The following is a 23,043-nucleotide window of genomic DNA, read 5'->3' as shown; positions in this document are numbered from 1 at the left end:
AATCCAAGGAGAACAACAACTTGCTGTGTTAGCATCTTCCCATGTTATCCAATGAGGGAAGAAACTTCTGCCAGGTTTGGCTCACTGGGAGCTCTCTCAGGTGCTGATCTGGTTACTCAAACTTGGAAGCACTGTGACTGTACCAACTGCGACTACATGTGATCCTAACTGCTAAATTTCCCTTGAATAATGTCTTGGGCCCTTGTAGAACAGGTTGTGATCAACACGAGTGAACTTAGAATAATCATCAGATTATTTTGCTTGTGTCCAGCAGAGTTCTTTCTGTGTGTTTCATTCATCCTTAACATATCACACTTTCTAGCATCCTCCTAAATTAAGTCAAAATTAAGCATAACAATTCAAGCACTGAATTACTACTGTTTTCAAAGTAGTCAATTTTAAGCCTCACCTTATTTAGGTGAACATTTTGTGAACATTTAATATTAACTTACAAATGCAGATTTGCTTCTATCTACATTAGAACGTAGTTTTAATCTACTGGAACTATGACTGTAAAGCTTTTTTGAGGAAAGGCTAATGCAAAGCAATTATTATGAAAATGTTTGTTGATTTGTGAAATACAGTGGTACTTCGGGTTAAGTACTTAATTCGTTCTGGAGGTCCGTTCTTAACCTGAAACTGTTCTTAACCTGAAACACCACTTTAGCTAACGGGGCCTCCCACTGCCGCTGTGCTGCCGGAACACGATTTCTGTTCTCATCCTGAAGTAAAGTTCTTAACCCAAGGTACTTGTCAGGGGTTCAGAAGCAGAGAAGCAGAGAAGGGTGGAAACAGAGAGCGAGGGGGAGGAAGCCGAAGGGAGAATGAGTGATGATGACGACCCGAGATCTCCAAGCCTAAGCAGTGAGTCAGAGGACTCCCAAAAGGGAGCCCCAGTGAGCAGAGCAAGGGGGGGATCCGGGGGGACACCCCAGGAGGAAGGGAACAGAGGAGATTCAGAGAGCAGCAGCTGGAAGTCGGGACCCACGCTCAAGACTGAGAGCAGCAGGGAGGAAGGCAGCCAGGCATCGGGTTCCGGAGGCCGTCAGCAGGAGGGAGGGCACGAGTCAGGGGTGGTCACGCCCTCCTCAGAGAGCGAGGCAACGGTCAAGAGGAAAGTAGAGAGTTGGGCGCGCGCGCCAAGTTCAAATGCAGCGGAAGCTGGAGCAGTAAGCAGCCCGGAGAGTGAGCCAGGTCCCAAAGCCCGCCGAAAGGAAGCGGAAGGATCAGGGGGGTCAGCGTCAGAGGAGAGTAGAAGGGAGGAGTCCCAGGAGGGCAGAAGGACCCAGAGACGTAGGGAGAGGCGAAGGAGGTGGAGCAAGGCTAGGGTATTAAGCTGGTGTGCAAGAGGCGGGGACTCAGATGGGTCTTCGCCGACCTAGGGCAGAAGGTGTAGAGCTGCACGCTGCAGTTCGGAAATGAAACCTGTAACTCAATAAAGACTCTTTTAAAGTGGACGCTGTGTGGCGTGGTCCTATGTGAGCTGGGACCTGGTAGCAGCTCTGACAGTAAGTCCCATCTCATTAAAGCTTCAGAAACCTGAAACCTCGCAGCGGGAGCAGAAGCCGCTAGGGGAGGAAGAGGGGTGTCTGTAAGCAAGCTCACAAAGGTTAGCAAGATGACGGAAGAACAGAGGATCTCCGCGCTGCAAGAGGCAGTGACCCAGTTGTCCTCAGAGGTATTGGCTTCCAAGAAACGGGAGGAGGAGACTACAGCCGCCTACAGAGACCTACACGCCAGGTTTGAAATGCTTGTTAAGCAAGGGCAACCGGGACCCAGACCGGAGGGCGTGGGATTGGCACGGAGAGCAGGAGGGCTTGTGGCTCATTTCGATGGGACTTTGCAACAGTACCCTAATTTTAGAGCAGACGTAATGTGCGCACTGCAACTGCTGGCAAAAGACTTTAGAGATGAGGAAGAGAAGGTGGGGTTCATATTGTCCCATTTGCATGGGGATGCCAAAGCCTGGCTGCGCAATTTGTGGAGGGATAAAGATCCGGCGCTTCAGAATGCAGATGCCTTTATCAAAGCGATGGATGCGTGTTTTTTGTCTACTATCGATGTGGATCTTGCCAGACGGGAGATTCATGGACTAAAACAAGGGAGGGCGAGCGTCCGGCAGTATCACGCCCGATTTTTTGCGCTGGTCAGTGCTTTAGAATGGGATCGGGATTCGCCCCCTGTCAGAGACCTCTTCTGGGAGGGTCTAAGTTCTGCGGTTAAGGATGAAATTGCAAGGGGGGAGAGGCCCCGAAGCACGCAGGAGGTGGTCCAAAGGGCGCTGACTGTGGGGGTGAGGCTGGAAGAACGTCCATGGTGCAGAGATGAAGGACGTGGAGGGCGCGAAGCAGCGAGAAGTTTCTCTTTCGTTCCGAGGGAAGCAGCGCGTGCGCAATCCACACCTCCGCCAGGAGGGGGAGGGGAACCGATGGAGGTTGGAGGTGCAAGGGCTCAGTCAGCAGCCAGAGCCCTAGCACCGGCAGCAGTGAAAGCGAAGCCTCCTAGAGGGAACAGGAAGTGTTACATCTGCGAGGATCCAGGCCATTTGGCGAAGGAGTGTCCCCGGAGGCTCCACAAGCACACTGCAGCCTCAGCAATGGTGACTGCAGCAACGCAGCAAGGAGAACCACAGCAGGGAAACGACGATGTCTGGCTGGAGACGGAGGCACTGGGGCCCAGCCAGACGCATCTGTGAAGCAGTCCCCAGCGATATTGCAACCCACGGATCCCCTCCCACCCAAACCAGTAGTGCAGCTCACAGCATCTCTCCAGCTACCCGACGGCGTCACTATCGAAGTGCCGCTTTCTGTGGATTCTGGAAGCAACGCAGACTTTATAGCGCAGAGCTTTGTGGAGCAGCACGCTATACAGCTATTGCCTGCCACTCTGCCCCTGCAAGTCGTCACAGTGGATGGCAGAGAGTTGCTAGGGGGGCAGGTGGTGAAGCAGACGCCACCGATGGTGATGCGCCTTGGCAACCACAGGGAAGTCATCAGTTTTAATGTCACCCAACTGTCGGACACGCCCATTGTGTTGGGCATGAGTTGGCTGGACAGGCACAGTCCGACACTGGCTTGGTACCAGAGACAACTGATCTTCGGCTCCTCTTATTGCGCAGAACACTGCATCCTGCCCCGACGGGAGGGAGAGGAGGAGGAATCACAACTGCAGTTGGGAACGTTGCAAGCGGTCCCCCACAAATACGCGAGCTTTTTGGAGGTCTTCTGCGAGAAGGAGGCGGACAAGCTACCCCCTCACCGGCCATATGACTGCAAGATTGACCTCCTACCGGGGGCGACGCTGCCGAAGGGGCGGCTATACTCCATGTCTGAAGATGAAATGCAGGAACTCAAACAGTTCATCGAGCATAATCTGGAGCGTGGCTTCATCAGAGAGTCCAAGGCAGTGGGGGGCAGTCCCGTTTTCTTCGTGAAAAAGAAAGACACGCCCCAAAAAAGACTCGTTGTGGACTACCGCCTTTTGAACCAGATGACCAAACCGTCTGATTACCCCATGCCCAGGATTGACGACCTCCTCGCGACGGTGCGCAAGGGACGCGTGTTCACCAAGTTGGACCTGCGAGGGGCGTACAATCTCATCCGCATGCGGGAGGGCGATGAGTGGAAGACGGCCATGTTCACACCGCTGGGCACCTACGAATACAGAGTTATGCCCTTTGGATTACAAAATGGCTCTCACTGTTTTCAAGCTTTTATGCATCACGTGTTGGAGGGACTCCTCTACAAGACATGCGTCTGCTTCCTGGATGACATCCTGATTTTCTCTGACTCGCAGCAAGCTCACGACCGAGACGTGAGGGAGGTGCTCAGCAGGTTGCAACAACATAGACTGTACGCCAAGCTGGAGAAGTGCCAGTTCGACACGACGGAGGTGGATTTCCTGGGATACAAGTTGTCGGACAAGGGGATAGCCATGGACAGCACCAAGGTTCGTGCGGTATTGGATTGGAAGAGCCCGCGCAACCGGAAGGAGGTCCAGCGGTTTGTCGGCTTCGCCAACTTCTATCGCAAGTTTATCAAGGGGTTCGCGATGCAGACGGCAGCAATTACGGACACGCTCAGCTCCAAAAAAAAGAAATTCATCTGGACGGAGCAGGCGGAACAGTCCTTTCAAGCGCTCAAGCATCTCTTCGCATCGGAGAAGCAACTGCTGCATATCGACCCCAGTAAACCGTTGAGGGTAGAGACAGACGCGTCAGACAGAGCCGTGGGAGCTGTCCTGCTGCAGCGAGACCCGCAGGGGGTGTGGCGGCCGGGAGCGTTCTACTCCAGAAAGCTCAGCAAGTCGGAGCAGAACTACACCATCTGGGACAGGGAGTTGCTGGCCATTCATGCAGCTTTCAAGGCGTGGAGGCACTTCCTAATCGGCGCCAAGCACACGGTGCAGGTCTGCACGGACCACAAGAATCTGGAGCACTGGCGCACGGCTCAGTTCCTGAACCAGAGGCAGATACGTTGGGCGGAGTTCTTTGCTGACTTCAATTTCCGAATAGAGTACGTCCCAGGCGACACCAACATCATGGCGGATGCACTGTCCCGAAAACCGCAATACCTAGAAGAGGTGACGCCAGCGGCGGCCATGCACATCTTCGCACCGACGGCGTGGGCGTGTGCCTCAGCTACAGTAGACCTGGATGCGGTGCGACGTGCATTGCGGGACGACTCATTCGCGCAAGACAAGATGGCGGAACTGCTCAGAGGCACGGCTACCACGGACGAGTTCCAGGTGCGGGACGGCTTGCTCCTACGCAAAGGGGCTGTCTATGTACCAGGAGACGACCTTCGCGCCAAGGTATTGCAACAGTTGCACGACGCACCCACGGCCGGTCACTTTGGCACAGAGAAAACGATGGAATTAGTCGCGAGAGACTTCTGGTGGCCCAGGCTGAGAGGAGAGGTCGCGGACTACGTCGCGAGGTGCGACACCTGCCAGAGGGCCAAGCCGGTACACAGACCACCGGCGGGACTGTTAGAACCGCTGCAAACACCGTTTGAACCGTGGGAGAGGGTGGCCCTGGACTTTGTGACGGATCTACCCAGCTCGAGAGGCAAGACAGCTGTGCTAGTGGTGGTGGACTTGTTCACCAAGATGGCACATTTCATTCCGTGTGCGAAGGTGGCCACGGCGGAACAAACCGCCAAACTGTTCATAGATCACGTGTTCAAAGTGCATGGCCTGCCACGGTCTATCCTGTCCGACCGCGGACGCCAGTTCATCTCGTCTTTCTGGCAGAAGCTGATGGGTTTTCTAAATGTCAAGGTCAATCTGGCATCAGCAAGACACCCGCAGACCAACGGGCAAGCAGAGAGGGTCAATGCCATCATGCAGCAGTACCTGAGATGCTATGCCAATCAACAGCCTGCGACGTGGGTGGATTACCTGCCGCTAGCCGAGTTCGCTTACAACAACACGAAGCACGTGTCCACAGGAGTGACGCCGTTCTTTGCCAACAATGGGAGGAATCCCAGAACCTTCCCGGGACTGGAGAGAGTGGGGGAAGGAGAACCACAGACGGCGGACGCGTTCGCGTCAGAGCTGCAGGCGGTCCACGATCAACTCAGACGGCAGCTGGAGCTAGCTAAGCACGCCTACAAGGTGCAAGCTGACAAGCACAGGCGGGTTGGCGAAGTGATCCAAGTGGGAGACTGGGTCTGGTTGGCAGCCCACGCAGTGCCGACCAGGTCACTTGCCAAGAAGAAGTTGGGGCACAAGCAGATCGGTCCGTACCAAGTCGAAGCGCAGATCAACCCGGTAGCCTTCCGACTGGCGCTGCCGGAGGGTTCCAGAATGCATCCGGTGTTCCACAGGTCGGTGCTCACTCCCTACAAGGCACCTCACAGGTTCCAGGAGCCAGGGACGGCGCCAAGTCCGCTCCGGGAACGGACGGAGACGCGGGAGGTGAAGCACCAGGACCACATCAACGAGGTCACGGAGATTTTGGACTCCAGATGGGGGGAAGAGGGAGTCGAATACCTCTTAGCCAGAGAGGGCACCCGGGCCAGCGCCAATACCTGGGTACCAGACTACGCTTTGGAGGAACCCCTGCTCAAGGACGAGTTTCATGCCCTCTTCCCACACAAACCCATGCCAGCGAGCTTCTTCGACGACTGGTTGTTCACACCCACACTTTCTTCCAGCACGTTCCATGGATTCGACTCAGAAGGGGAACCCGCACGGAGCACCCGTTCCCCAGAAGGTTCACCGGCAGGTTCGGCATCAGGCAACTCGTATTGGTGGGACGATCGACCAGAGGAGCAATGGCGCAGGAAGTGGCTGGAGATGCCAGGTCGAGCGACCGACGCAGAGACTGACATGGACGTGTTCGGGGAGGACCTCGGGTTCGAGCACGGCGGTACAGAGATGGAAGAGCAACAAGTCAACGTCGACGACCGCGAGGGGGAAGACTCGGAGGTCTTCAGTTGGCGGCCACCCACGGGGAGCGACCTGTATCCAGCATTCCCTCCCATGATGATGGAGCACCCAGCACCCACACCTGACAGCGGGGAGGGGGGAAGGGGGGGCTTCGAGGGGGGGATGGATGTCAGGGGTTCAGAAGCAGAGAAGCAGAGAAGGGTGGAAACAGAGAGCGAGGGGGAGGAAGCCGAAGGGAGAATGAGTGATGATGACGACCCGAGATCTCCAAGCCTAAGCAGTGAGTCAGAGGACTCCCAAAAGGGAGCCCCAGTGAGCAGAGCAAGGGGGGGATCCGGGGGGACACCCCAGGAGGAAGGGAACAGAGGAGATTCAGAGAGCAGCAGCTGGAAGTCGGGACCCACGCTCAAGACTGAGAGCAGCAGGGAGGAAGGCAGCCAGGCATCGGGTTCCGGAGGCCGTCAGCAGGAGGGAGGGCACGAGTCAGGGGTGGTCACGCCCTCCTCAGAGAGCGAGGCAACGGTCAAGAGGAAAGTAGAGAGTTGGGCGCGCGCGCCAAGTTCAAATGCAGCGGAAGCTGGAGCAGTAAGCAGCCCGGAGAGTGAGCCAGGTCCCAAAGCCCGCCGAAAGGAAGCGGAAGGATCAGGGGGGTCAGCGTCAGAGGAGAGTAGAAGGGAGGAGTCCCAGGAGGGCAGAAGGACCCAGAGACGTAGGGAGAGGCGAAGGAGGTGGAGCAAGGCTAGGGTATTAAGCTGGTGTGCAAGAGGCGGGGACTCAGATGGGTCTTCGCCGACCTAGGGCAGAAGGTGTAGAGCTGCACGCTGCAGTTCGGAAATGAAACCTGTAACTCAATAAAGACTCTTTTAAAGTGGACGCTGTGTGGCGTGGTCCTATGTGAGCTGGGACCTGGTAGCAGCTCTGACAGTACTATTTCTGGGTTAGCGGAGTCTGTAACCTGAAGCGTATGTAACCTGAAGCATATGTAACCCAAGGTACCACTGTATTTTGGTTTTGTGTGTCTGATTAACCCTTTGAAAAATTAAAAACACAGTAGGGATAAATTTATTTTCCCTTAATAACTCTACAAATGTTCTCAAATACCACAAACTTTATTGTGGATGTGCAATTCATTCCATGGTTCCATTAAAATGGCATAAAGATGCCACCATTAGGTTTGGGAGAGGTATGCATTTTTAATGCTCCCACCTTTCAAAATCTAGAAAACTAGTTTCTCCTTGCATGAAGCAAAATAGTTTAGGTGCCACTGTTCACTGCATTCAGCAAGCTTTTTACACAGGCAAGGGTTCAAAATACAGGGTCTACCGGCAGCCTGACATACTACCACCCACAATTCTACCACTTCAGTCTCCTGTTATTTTAGAACAACTTTCAAAACTGACCTTGCAAAACCACTGAGTCAGGATGAGGAGTCAGCAATCCCACTCCACATCCCAACTGTATCGCTACAGATGTTGTATTGAACTAGTGGGATCTGCAACAGAATGTTTGTGGCATGGAATGTTTAAGTTCCATTATCTCTTCCTAGCACCTCTCTGTTTTCCCTTAGAAAAAGTCAGCATCACTTGCCCACTGGGCTGTTTTTAGATAGATATAGTTTTCCCCTTGTTGGGAGAAAATGTTTTTATTTCAGGTTTACAATAAGAATATTTTTTAAAAGAATATAACACAACAGTATACAGAGCAGTCATACAAGTTCATGTCAAGATTAACACACCTTTAACCAGTCCAATAATATAATAAAATAAAGTGCCAAATGTAAGATAGTATCATTTAAAAGGTCTACAAACCATGGAGATGCTCCAACCCTATCAAAACGTCCCCTCGTGATTTTCATTGTGGCTAGCTAAGGACCAGCACTCAGAGAACTGATTTCTCGTATGTTATATTTAATTCCTAAGAGACTGTCTTAATTCCATGGACTCTTGACCTGTGCAGTGCTTTTCCAAATCATTTCCCCTGTTCTCTACTCCTTGACTGGATTCCTGTGTCAATCTTTTCTCCTGTTAAATTCTGTTGCGGCCAAGTATTGTCCCATTCTTGTTATTTCCATTGCATCCTTTTGACACCATAAAAAGTTTTCTTCCGAGGAATCATATCAAGCACTAACAATACAACCTCAATGGAATTTAAAAACACAACATTTAAACTTTGTCAGGCAATCCATTCAATGGGGAAATATTAATGGCCAATGGTTTCAGGAGCAGCTGGCTATATCATTATACACACACAGACACACACTGCTTCCCATTCTGCGCCCTGAAAGGAAGGCCTCTATTGCCATGTCTCGTTACTCTAACAAGAAGAGAGGCTCTGTCAAGCAAAATAAAAGCCGGCTAACAACCAGGCTAAATCTCACATTGTTTTATCTGTCTTTTCAAACCTAGTATTCCGTTAACACTTGACACAGCCTTGAGGGCAACTTTGCTTTAGCTTCATAATCAATAAGAAGCCACACTGACTGCAGTGTTACAAACCTAATTATTTGTTTCTGGAAATTTGTCTCTCACAAAAAGGCATCTGACAAATAATCTTCCCATCGCTTGAGGTTAGAGGAATCCAGTCATTACATGCAAATTGTGTTTATATTGACTGTTTACACTGCTCTTGAAACCTTTTGGCATTTAGTTTTCTAAGCACCGAGCAGTAAATACCACCTTCTAGGCATGGTGGAAGTACAAATGGATGTAACTATAGATCTATGTTTCAAATGTGATTATGTTTGCATGATGACCTGTGTGCAACGGTCCACATTTAAAAAAATAAAATAAAAATAAAATAGCAATATGCTTCCTCAGTTAAATATTGGCTACATCAGGGTGCACCCCTCTGTGTTCATTTGACAAGCACATGTAGCTTAACTGTGCATTGGGCAAGCTAAGAAAGGGAAACAGTCATCTGTGCTCCTCTGGGCCCTGAACTTTGAAAAGAAAATGTCACATCTTGCCTTCAGCCCATAAACAGTTTTCGTCAGGAGCACAGAGGTAGAAAGAAAGGTACAAAGCAAACTTTCCATGAGCATCGAAAAAGGCAGAAAGTGCAGTGGCAACTTGGAGATGAATTGATTTGCTGTGGCATGAGCTTTCATGGGGAAGAGACTACTTAACTGGATGCACGAAGTAGACTGAGAAATCAGTGCATGTACAGACACGTGTGTGTGTGTGTCCACACACGTACACACAGAGATTTAGGATCAGGGATAAATAAGCCAAGGCAACAAGGTTAAAGCAAAAGAATATAGGAATGCCAAAACACCACCATCGTGGCAGCTACGATGCTAAATGTGAATTACATGCTGGATTATAATTACAGTATGTCTCACACATCAGTGTTTTGTGTTTTGTATATACATGAGTATCTCAGATGAGATCCATGGGGAAAATTGTGGCTCGCTTGAATCAGATACTGAATTTCCCCTTTTAAAACTGATGAGTTTCCCAAATTCATTCAAATTTATAGACTTAAGGACTAAACAAGACATAACATGGGAGAACTGCTATTGGATCTCCCTACATGTTATTTTCTTACATAAGGAGTTGGATAGGGAGGCTCTGGTGGGTGGTGGGGGAGGGTTCAAACCACCTCTTCTGTGCCATGTTTCTGATGCAAATCCAGCCCAAGGTTTGCTTTTAGGAAAAGAAAGCAATGTGGAAAGATATAATATCAGTTCTCCCATATAAGATCTAGCTGGGCTTTCATAGTGACTGGTTTGTTTATTCCTTTGAAGTTCATATACTGTTTTTTAATACATATAAAAGTTCTCTAGGTGGCATCAGTAGGTCCACAGAGGCTTGCAAACATGCTTCATCAAGACATTGACTAAAGTGCAGAGTGTCAGATAATGTGGGCTTTCACATGTAGATGTTCAGGACTCAAGAACAACCCTTCCCTCCAAAGCATCCCAGACCTGACCCAGAAGTTGAGCAGGTATCAATGTCTAGGTCAGGGCTGGTTCTTTCACACAGCTCTTCCCACAGACAACTGGCTTGATGGCAGTTGGTTTAACCATTATTATCTCTCCAATGAATCCTTTATGGGGGTGGAAAGAGTATCTCTAAGAGGAAATTGTCTGTGCCTTCTTCAGACTATAAGCCAGGGTAGTTATATCAGTTAAACTGGTATAATGACAATGACCTGAATCCTAAGGTAAGTTAACTTTCAGAGGCTTGGAGACTTGTTTGGAAATCTAAGGAACTGTTAAGGCACCACAAAATACCTATCTCACAAAATAACAACTGGTGATGCTCAGAACCACCAAAAAAGAGGGAAAACATAACCACCCAAAACAAATAAAGCCCAGACAAAAAAGCAGGCAACCCCCCCCCCCATGCAAAGGCAGCCCCTTCAAATAAAGAAAAAGCAAAGCAAACCCCATAAATTTTAAAATAAAAAATTAGGAGGGACAGGAGACAGTACAAAGGGAAGATGTCTGAGGGTCGTGTTGGGGGGGGCAGAGTTAATTTAAGAAAGCTTACAGAATGAAGCTAAAATTAAGTCACAGAAGGACCATTTCCCATTCCTTCTGCACTTCAGCAGCCCTTCCTGACACCTCCTGCCATGTTCTTCAGGCGGGCTCCCCAACCTCTGAAAAGCCTTGCAGCTGCCTGCAGCTGGGAGGGAGGAATGGGAAACTTCACCTCCCTGAATGTCCTGAGGCAGTGGCGTAGCGTGGGTTGTCAGCACCCGGGGCAAGGCAAGTAATTTGCGCCCCCTAACCCGTGGATTTGCGCCCCCTAACCCGTAGATTTGCGCCCCCTAACCCTAACCCCCAGATGTTGCGGCCGGTGCGGCCGGCCCCCCCTGCACCCCCCACGCTACGCCACTGTCCTGAGGTTAACTTTTCTTAGGCTCCAAGCCAATATGTTTGGATGTACACATTGCTTGCGTTCACACACAGATACTCTTTCATCCACAGGCCAGTGGTTGATGTTAGGAGGTGCAAATAATCTTGCAGCAAGTCCTACCTGAAACTTGCACTGCAGACCCTATTGAACTCATGTAAGTGTAGGATTGCAGTCTTATTCATACAGAATGTTTATATTGCTTTTTAAACAAGTTCTCAAAGCTTTTTACATAGAATTGAAAACTGTTCCTTAGCTTAGTTGAATGTAATTAAAATATCGCTGGAAAACGCATGCATTTTATAAGCACTAACACCAAGGGTAATGTCATGTGCCTGCTTTGTGTATTTTCTCAATTACGGCAATTTATTTTGTCACAGGATTAATCCCACCACCCTCCCTTCCCTCAATTGGTCCTATGGATTTAGGACAGATTTTAAGAAATAGAAGGATTGGTCTAGGAATAAAACGAGCAATATAGTGCTGATTCATAAATGGGCAAATGCAATGTGATACTACAAGAGATTGTGAATGTCTGTGTTCTGTTGTGTTAATAAATGCTCCTGTGAGGCTCTTAAGGATAATAAATTGCTGCTAATGGAACATTGTCCCCAGCACGTACAAGTAATTTCCACCTTCCAGACATTTTCAGATGATGTACACATTGCTATTAGAAAATCCTAAGTAAGTTGCCTGGGAATGGATGGGCAGCTTTTTCTAAGGCAAACAGCTGCTCTTTAGGATAGGTAGTCTAGCAGTATCTGTTTAGGACAGAGGTTTAATATTCCTGTCCCTTATACATTTACTGCAAAGAGAAGGAACAGTCAGTGAAATATCCTATGATGGAGGATTTAAAGACATGGTGAAAATATACCAGTGGGTTCTGAAGCTGAAAGTCGTAATTAGGGCTACAACAATTAATATGTTTTATCAGTGGAATGCAGCAAGATCCAAAACCCACAGCATTTACTTTTTGCTAAGTGTTCATAGGAATGGCAGTCTCGGTTACCTACACTGAATAAATTATTGAGTCGGGGCAATTTTCAACCTGGGAAAGGTTTAATTGCTGGAGCTGTGAGTTTAAGCACTTTCAACTTCTTCCTTTTTGGGAGGATGGTGAGGCTATTTTGCTTCTGCTGTAAAAAGGAGTAAAGAACATAAAGCAGCAGCCTTTCTACTAACAATGGATGGCAGTTTTTGTTCAACAAATTGTATATCCGCTTATACTCCCTTCAGTATCTCCAAAAGGCACAAATAATCAGTGTTTGGTAATATGCAAATTCATTTAATTGTAACTGATTACTCAGTTCATTTATTAAAATGACAGATTTGTGAACTAAACACCCTTTCATTGGATCACTGTCCTTGTGTTAATTACAAATGTTCATTAGATTTCCTGATATATGTCCATTGTTGTGGAATGTACCTGACCTGTATATTTTCAGGACCCACCTTCTTCTTTGTTATTGTATTTTTAAAATACTTTATTTTAAGACTGCTTTTAATGTTGTATTTTAAATAGTTTTAACCCACCTGGGACTTTAGGGTGAAGGGCAGGTAATCACCACCACCACCACCACCCAGATGGAAAACATCCAAAACACCATTTATTTGAAACACCATTAGAACAGTTTCATAGATCTACCTTTAAAGCCTCTTCCTGCAGCAGAGATTGAAAATAAAGATGAGTTGAGGGAAGCGGATGCATGTTTAGGCTCGATAGATAAATCAAGATCTTTAGCAAACTGAACCACAATGCTAGTGCTGAGTCAACTGTAGCTTCCGTTTTCTTATCTCTCTCTCTCTCTCTCTCACTGCAAAGGCCATTTTGCTTCTGGCTACTTGCCATGCAATGTGAACCAAGAGAGGAATAGAAAGAAGAAAAGAACTGGGATGTAATTTGGTTCAGGGCTTAGCCAGAGAACTTGTCTTCAGCCTGCAAAATTCAATGAAGAAGAAAGCGCCTCTGCACTAGCACAGAATGTATTGCTTTCATCACAGAGAGAAATACAGTACTTCCCACACATCTGGGATCAGGAGACTGGGCTTCTGCGTCAGAAGATATGGCTTCTAAACAAGATTGAGCCAAAGCTTAAAGGTAAAGGTAAAGGTACCCCTGCCCGTACGGGCCAGTCTTGACAGACTCTAAGGTTGTGCGCTCATCTCACTCTAGAGGCCGGGAGCCAGCGTTGTCCGAAGACACTTCCAGGTCACGTGGCCAGCGTGACGAAGCTGCTCTGGCGAGTCGGCACCAGCGCAGCACACGGAAACGCCGTTTACCTTCCCGCTATAAAGCGGTACCTATTTATCTACTTGCACTTAGGGGTGCTTTCGAACTGCTAGGTGGGCAGGAGCTGGGACCGAACGACGGGAGCTCACCCCACTGCGGGGATTCGAACCACCGACCATGCGATCGGCAAGTCCTAGGCACTGAGGTTTTACCCACAGCGCCACCCGCGTCCCGAGCCAAAGCTTAGAAGAAGCTAAAAACTGTGCAATCACATCAATAAGATTCAGGCTGCCATCGTATACACATTTACTGAGGAGTAAACCCCACTGAACCCACTGGGATTTATTTCCAAGTAAACATGCACAGGGTGGCACAGCTATAACCAGTCAAGCCATTTTTTTTGGAACCGCAGAGACCACAGAGATAAACCTCAGCTGGAGGCTTCCAAATTTCCTGAAATTTAGATGGAATTTAGGACATTGTATAGGTTAATTCTCACCCAGATGTTCATAGCATGTCCACCATGTAATTTATGACCATGTAATATGATTTTCAGAATGTTACAAATGCAACCGTTTCTGAAGTCTCTTTTATGATCAGGCATTGTTGTTTTCAATTTCCTGTTAAGCTGGAACTATTATTATTATTATTTGTATGTGAAAACTGAAATACGCCATGAGCATGTACAGAGTACCTTTTCCTCACAACTAAGTCAGTCCTACAAACTTCTGCACATCTGGGAAGGGCTTCGAAGCAAGTGTAAACCATGCCACCTCTTCTTTAAATAATAAAGCACACATTTTTATTTAATAATAATACTTGCACAGTGTATGTGTGAAGTATGTGGATCCAGAGTATTTGGATCATATATTTTATAAATACATTGATATTCTGAATCTTGGCAGATAAGACCCTTTCAAATATGCCAGTTTTAGTCTCCTCGAACCAGACAGACCTGCTAGGGCTAAAAAAAACAACCCTCAAAAGACTGCCTTTGTTGCTTCCATCCTTAAATTTGCAATATTAGTACGAATTCCCTCCTTGTAAAAAAAGGGGGGGAGGACAAAGACAAAGTAATAAAGGGGCAAATTAGAGATAAAATAAGTAATTTACGATCATTGGATGCTCATTACATCCTGCTGCCGCTTTGTTCTTCTGAGAAAGTCAGCTTTAAAGTTTGAATCTAAGCAGAGGATTGTTTCAACATCCCTGGACTACTGCAATGCAAAACATTTTGTACAGGAGACCATAATTAAGCAAGAGACAGAGGCCCGATCTATCTCCTGCTGACACTAACAACAGGAGTTCTGATATGACTAAGCTCTACAGAAATCCAAGTTGCATTAAAATGGTTGACCCATGTTTGCAGAATTTTACAGCCCTGAGCATGCTCCAGGTTGCTATGGACCGGTCAGAATGACCAGGAGAATGTGAACTCTGTTATTCCTTTTATATAAATATTTTATTGCTTTTATTTAAAATACTTATTAACTGCTAGCTGGGGCTGATGGGAATTCTAGAGCAAAACCTCTGAAGGGCACCCAGTTGGGGAAGGCTGATTCCCAAAGACACAGGAATGGATATATGGAGCTGTTCAGTACAGATCTCCGTCTCTCATTCCTCCTGGTTCTGGCTAAGTTGTCAGCTGTTTTATCAGATCTGTATAAGAGAGACCGTATTTCTTTTCTTAATGAAAGTATGTTATGCAAAAATCTCCAGCGTTTCATTTTTCAGGAAGTCAAGACCATAATAGGCAGCATATGTGTCTCACAGGTGCAAAATCACTGGTGTTTTGGCCTTCCTGTGTTTTCTTAAGTGTTTGGGGCAGGAAGGGTTCAGTGGTGGTCACAGTAGTACTTAAAGGGGAGGGGAGACCATTGTCATTCTGCAATTAGACCTTTGTGCAACAGCTGACATTTTACAAGCCTGCTGCACTGCTAACACTTGCAATCAGCTGTACCATCAAGACTGTGAATCATATGCTGCCGTCTGAGACAAAGGGTGGACTAATCAAAACCTGCACAGGGCTTAAAATTCCAGGAAACGGGCAACCAGTAAAGGAGGAGATTCACCGCTGAATGAAAAGCTTAAGCAGAAGATGAACATTTAATTATGTGACTCACTTGCTACCTTGTTCGATTTTGACGAGATGTTTGACGAAAGATCTGAAAGGCATCCCAGGGCACTGCAGGCAGGAGCAAGGGAACAGGGCAGTAATGACAACTTCAATCTTGAAGGCCTTTTTTCACAAAAAGGCACACCCTTCTAGGTCATTGCCATCTGCTAATATTGTCCCAAATCATCAGACACCCCCCTCAAGCATCCCCAAGCATGACACCACTTACCATAGTCCTTTGCACAACTTGGAGGCATGCACAGAGATGCTGCTTCTGGCTGCCCTACCCAAAATAAGTTCAAGAAACAGGAGAAGCTTTGGCTAGCAGGCTGAGGGACCAGTGACTTGCAAACAGGCTCTCCACACTAGTTGTGCAGGAAAGGGAGCTATTCCCAGACCCCCTTTACTAGTTGTAAAAACCCTAGCTGCTGAAACCCTGCCCTTTTTCTGGCTACCCACACAGTCACAGAGCAAAACCAAAAAGGCGGTAGTGAAAATATGTTTCTCAGTCCATCATTTGAACACCTGGCATTAGTCGGGTATGCTTTTATCATAAGCATCTTATTAAATGCATCAGAGTTTATCATCCCTTGTAGAGCAAGCACTGAGCCAATATTTAAGTCACTTGTTAAAACTGTTTTAAGATATGACATGTGTTTTATATATAGTCAGTGTTTAATCTCTAATGGCATGATCCAACCAAAGCATTTCATTTCAGTGGAAGAGAGTTATAGCTTAAATACCTCCCATTAAAATCAATGAGACCATAGGCCTGCTTTATTCTGACTGACTGCTATGCCTTAAATATCTAACATACCTGTGCATGACTGGAAGCCCAACCTCTGAGCAGAATCCCCTGTCTCTCGTCTCAGAGCTTGATGTTGTAGGCAGTCAGCATTCAATGGCAAGGGAGGTATTCCTTGCACATGCTCAGAAATGCTCTTGCTGGCTCTGTATTTTGAAACATGCCATATAACAATATTTGAATAAATGCTGTTATACAAAATACGAACAATATTTAATTCCCTAAAAGAAATATGAACACAACAATATAGGTGCTTATTTGGAAATAAGTTCCATTGGGTTGAATTACTTCTAAGCAGGGTGGCCAGGTGAAAAAAGGAGAAAGGGCTCTTGTATCTTTAATAGTTGCTGAAGTTCTCTCTTTTATACAGCTATTAAAGGTGCAGGTGCCCTGTGTTCTTTTTTACCTGAGCAGCCTGCTTTCAACTTGCACAGAGTTGCAGCCTAACAGCACAATCCTATACCTGCCAATTTAACTTTGATGAGACTCTGAGGTAAGTGTCTATAGGAGTGCAGCCTAAGACCTGTATATTGATGCCCCAATATCAATATACAAAAGTTTAATGAAGATTAATTTCTAATTCTCCTAAAATGCATTTTTACTTTTTTTATTCCTCACATTGTCTTCTAATGTTAATTATTACCTAGATTATAAGTGCGCACTTTTGAGTTGACAGAATATACTGGGTACTTCTACATAGTTTCTCAATAACAATTCTGAATGAAAATGTGCTAATATTAAGAACAGTATACTAAAGTACTAGCCAAATTGTTTTGAAAATTGAGGGCTTTGCTGTCACAGAGCTGCACTGTGGCTCTGGGCCTATTATTATTATTATTATTATTATTACTACTACTACTACCTCATTTTCCCCAAATAATGGCTTTGTAAATCACTGCACCATGGGATTTACCTGCAACATTAAAATCAGTTAAGGTCTTGGTCTTTGCATGACATTTTATGCTTACAAAAATAATGATGGAATGAGAATGCTGAAGCAAGGGATCAAAGAATAACAGTTTGTGTCAGAGGATTCCATTTGGTGTCTTTTTATTTTTTATGTCCACGAGCAATTTGTGTTTCAAAACTATATGTTTCAGTGATGCCATCTGGTGGCCACTGCTAAGTCTGTCTGATGAGTCAACTTGTGTTGCACATAGAACAGAGGCCAGCCTTCCAAACAAAAGGATAGGCATTTGGAAGCACGCAATAAAAGTCCTTGGGAGGATGTATTAGAAAGCAAGTTATTGCTAGGGTGGTCCCTCCCCACCTCCACTCCAGAGCTCCTGTGCCTTAACAGCTGCTTTGTCCAAACCATCTTATGTTGCCATATGTCTGGAATTTCCTGGACATAGCCAGAATATTGCAAAAAGTGTCCGGGCAGAAATTGACTAAATGTCTGGGAAGATTTTGCCAGCGAAAAATGGTGCTTCGCCCATGTGCTGCATATTTACAGTGACGATGGAGTATTCTGCTATCACTGTGCATTCACTATATTGATATGAGTTTCCTTAATGCACCATATAACAAATTATGCCTACAGTGATGCACTGTACAGATTTTTTTTTAAAAAAAAGGACAATAGACCTGCCTGCAGGCATATAGTCTAATATGTAAGACTTAGCACTTCTTCATGTGGGCTTTTAAGCTCACAATTTATGAGTCAGCTTTGGGTACCTTAAGAATAGCCAATGAGATTACATCAGGGATGCAATTACCATAGATGTGAAAGCAGGTAATGGTTTGATGTGGCCTGAAATCACTCTTACAAAAGCCATAGCTTTGGAATTACAGTGCAGTTTGTTGTTGCTGTTTGGGTGAGAAAACAACTTCTCTCAAAATTAGAAAATATCGCTATGAGATAGTGAGGCTGCTGTTCCTGCAGAAATCGTGCACGACTGTCCATCTTCCCTCAACTATTTGGCCATGTACCAAGAACAAGAGGGAAAAAATTATGTGCCTTCTGTAGCAGGATTGGAGGAGGAGGAGACCAGGTCACTTCACTACTTTCAAACTATGAAAATAGCAGGTGGGGGGATGTGCTTGCCTTCCAGACCATGCCACCAATTCATTCTTTGAATCAGCAGGTTCTGAATAATGTTTGTAGCAAGCCCTCTACTGAAACGGAAAAGAAGAGGCAAGCCTGATGTCCAATGAATGTTGGGAGATTCAGGACAGATTACAGAAAGTGCTCCTTCATTCTGGGTGCAGTTAAACTATGGAACTGACTCCCAGGGGGACGGGCAGTGGTGGGTACCAACCTTGGATGGCTTTAAAAGAGGATTAGATAAACTCCTGGAGGAGAGAGGGCTATCGAAGTCTACTAGCCATGATAGCTATGTTCTGCCTCCATGGCCAGAGAGGTAATCATGCTTCTGAAACTAGTTGCTGGAAACCACAGGGAGAGAGCGTGCTCCTGTGCTTGAATCCTGCTTGCAAGTTTCCCATGGGCATCTGGTTGGCTACTGCTGTGAGAACAGGAAGGTGGGCCTGATGGGCCATGGGCTTGATCCAGCAGGCCCATTTTATGTTTTCATGTTCTTAAGGCACATACAGTGGTACTTCGGGTTACAGACGCTTCAGGTTACATACGCTTCAGGTTACAGACTCCGCTAACCCAGAAATAGTACCTCGGGTTAAGAACTTTGCTTCAGGATGAGAACAGAAATCGCGCGGTGGCAGCGGGAGGCCCCATTAGGTAAAGTGGTACCTCAGGTTAAGAACAGTTTCAGGTTAAGAACGGACCTCCAGAACGAATTAAGTTCTTAACCTGAGGTACCACTGTATATACCGTATTTTTTGCTCTATAAGACTCACTTTTCCCCCTCCTAAAAGGAAGGGGAAATGTGTGTGCGTCTTATGGAGCGAATGCAGGCTGCACAGCTATCCCAGAAGCCAGAACAGCAAGATGGATTGCTGATTTCACTGCGCAGGAATCCCCCTTGCTGTTCTGGCTTCTGAGATTCAGAATTATTTTTTTCTTGTTTTCCTCCTCCAAAAACTAGGTGCGTCTTGTGGTCTGGTGTGTCTTATAGAGCGAATAATACGGTAGTTTTTCCTAATGAAAATCCCAAGTTGTTGTTGTTGGCTTGTTGTTTTTTAACAGAACCGAGTGAGCACAGGCCTGAAAAGTCCTTCAAAAGTGTGAGCATTGCAACAGCAGCAACAACAAAACAACTACAACTTTTATCCATATACCAGAAGTTGCATATTTGTTCACAAATAGGCTCACTATATTTATTTCCTCCCTTGCTGGGGGGGGGGGGAATCCTGCTTTGTTGCTCCTTTCAAATAGCCCACTTCTGCCCTCCTGCTAGGTTCAAGATAGCTGGTTCATAATGGAAAGTGCTATAATTTGAAACCTTTGCATTCTTCTCCCTGGTGCTTGCTGGAAGGCTCCAGTGTGTTTGCACAATGATCATAATGTGTATTTATTAATGGAAGCACACAAAAAATGAATGCTCTGATAAGACATTGGCCTTTTTATAAATGCTGGTCAAATGGCTATGCTCCAAGATGTAATTTGAAAAAATAAAGGCAGTACAGCTGGAACACTTTCCATTTGGACAATTGCATGCTGCACATGCTTTATTTGCAATGCTTTTTAATTGCATCATTTGGACATAGACAGACAACAATGCTGATGTCACCAGACTCTTTTATGTTAGCAAATTGGCCAAATTTATGACATGGACATGCTTTAATAAGCTATACTGCAATATATTTGCTACCAAGCCATAAATGCATTTTCATTACATATGATGTAGATGTGATAGATACTGTAGTGGCAGCCCTAGAGGAATTATTAGGGCAAGCTGATTTTTTAAAAATATGAATACATCCACATTTTGAAATTTGATGTAAGTTCTTTAATTTAAAATTTAAATTCATTATGTGGCTTAGAATACAATTAACTGAGGGGGGGGGAGAGATTTGGCCAATGAAAACAAAGCACTTAAAAGCATATGCTGCAGGAATTTTGAGCTAAGTAGCAGTAGATTTGGAATTGAACAGGATACTAATTTTAAATATTTCTTCAAGGACCTACCTAGAATAATTATCAAATTATAACTTAGAATCTGTTGTACCATAATAATGTGAAATGAAAACACAAAATATAATTCAGCAGGTTGGGCCCAAAGAGAGGACTTGCCCTCCACTCATGAGAAGGCATTTCAGGGTTCAAATGCCAACTTGGCCGGGAAGCTCACTGGGTGACTTCAGGCCAGTCGCTTTTCACTTTTTAAACATATTACATACACAGCCACTACTGAAGGAAATGGTTTAATTTCTTGCAGACAGGATGCACTTTTTAAAGACAGCTCCCAGTTTATCAAATGTTGGAACCATACCCAAAGCGGAAGCACAGTTTCCACCAGCTGAAGTTGATATAGAGCAAATCAGAAACTCCTAGTTATCAGTTACAGTATTGAAGTATGTTTCTGCAGGACAAAACCACCTAAAATGTGAAAGCCTTCACCTGAATTAACACTGCTGGTCTTGTTTGCATTTTAGTCTCTCAGTACTTGACCCATTGTTTGAAATGAATAGCAAGGCAAGCTTATGGAAGAGTAGTATGTGCCGTCTGGAAGCACAATCCTCTAAACATGTGATTGTTTCTGGAGACCTTGTATCACATACGGCAATAGGCAGCAGTGTCAACAGTCACTTATTCTTTCCACAAGTCAATGAGTTGCTCCTTCAGAGCACTCAGCATGGAGCCAGCCAACAGCCAACATAGCATGAAAGCCAAGTAATTCTGCTGAAGCAGAGAATCAAGTATCACCAGCTTTTAGAAGAAGGTCTGTGCTATAGCTTTTCTTGATTATCTTGTTTCCATGGAATTACGGATACATTCAGATGATCTCCCCCCACCCCCAAGACTTTTACAAGAGCATTTTGCTCCCACTACATGAAGACGTTCCCAGCATAATTTTATTTGTTCATTTGCGGCAGCCCTTTATTCTTCACACAATCTCAGGCCAAGGAACAACATTAAAATACAACAACAAAAATATTTCATTTAAATACAACTTAATGTAAAAAACAAAAAACAAACACCAAGCAATGTGCTAGCAATGTACAGTAACTCCATCAGCCAAGAGAGGGCACTAGTTTAGCCAAATGGCTGTGTGAATAGTCACATTTTTATGTGGAGCTGACACTTTATTATCATGGGAGGTGAGGGCATTCCAAACTGGGATGCCACTATTCAGGGTGTTTTTTTCTAAAAAAAAAAATGTTTAGGGGTACTCTCATTTTCCTACTCATATTGAAATACTCCCCCTCAAGGAGGCCAAACTTAGATTCACAAAATGTTTAGAAGAATGCGTACCCCTGCGTACCCCCAGAAAAGAAGCACTGTCACTATTGAGAATGTTCCTTTCCAAACCAATATCAGGCTTTGACATAGCTCTGTTATGTCAAAGAATATATTATATTTTACGTTGTTGGTGTCTTCCTGGGAGAAACTATCCTCAGAATTGTGGTGATATTAGATCAAGTTCCATTCTCTTTCATTTCCACATTATTGTGAGAGACACTTCAAACAGTTGAGCATGCTTGTTTGACATTTCTGACATTAGAGCTCAGTGGAAGAGCACAGATTTATGTACAGAAGGACCCAGGTTCAATCATGCCTGAAACCCTGAAAAGCTGTGGCCCATCAATTTAGATAATATTGAGTTAAATGGAACAATTGTCTGGCTCAGAATAGGTGTCATGGACTCTGTGGTTCCATCAGGATGTGTCATAGTTTGGTTACCCCAGATGGTCAAGGAGGAAGAGCCGATGGAGGGCTGGAAGGCTGGCACAAAGGCATGGAGAAGGGAAGTCCTCTGCTTTTGCCTCTGGGTGTCAAAGAGAGAGAAGCAGATGGGCCAGCTCTCTCCCCTGCCCCTCCAGGGAGTACTGAGCCTTGTCAGGGAGCAGGCAGGACTTCAACCAGTCAAAGAGAGGGGCAGAACAGGAGGAGATGGCAGTGGTGCTGGAGGCAGAGGGACAGGACACAGTCTTGTCACTGAAAACAAAGTGCTACCTTCTTTGGTGGGTTCAAATGCACCCAGAGAGAGCACATGTCTACAAAGCAGGCCCACAGAACAAGAGTGTGTAATGAGGAAGCTCAGCCTGCTTCGTCTTTAAAAGTTTGGCAGAAGGGACATGTTACCTTTCAGGACATCTTCGAAGCATCCATTAGGTTATGAATCTCTTAGAATCTAGACTTCTGGACCTTAGGTTTGCTGCTGAGCCTATACTGCTATTAGTCTTTCTTACACTTAACAACAACAACAACAATAATAATTTTATTATTTATATGCCACCCAACTGACTGGGTTGCCCCAGCCGCTCTGGGTGGCTCTCAACGAAATATTAAAAACACCTCTTAAGTGTTCCACACTTCTGTTTGTGCTGTGCCTTTCCCCCTTGCCCTTCCCGGAGAAAACCTGCTCTTTTATGCAAAATTGGAGCAAACGTCAATCTGGAGAGAACCCAATTGCTGAATGAGTGCTGGACATTCAGCGGTGGTGTTTGGGGTATGTGAGTCTGACAATAAGGCAGCTTCTGGTGCTCCTATGTTATTCCATCTCCCACCCACGCCTATTTTCAATTTTCCCTTTCCACTGTGTTTCGTTTGCTTTAG

The sequence above is a fragment of the Podarcis vaucheri genome (assembly GCF_965113315.1).
Source record: "Podarcis vaucheri genome assembly, chromosome: 5".
NCBI classification, from domain to species: Eukaryota; Metazoa; Chordata; class Lepidosauria; order Squamata; family Lacertidae; genus Podarcis; species Podarcis vaucheri.
Note: the sequence above shows the minus strand (reverse complement) of the source record.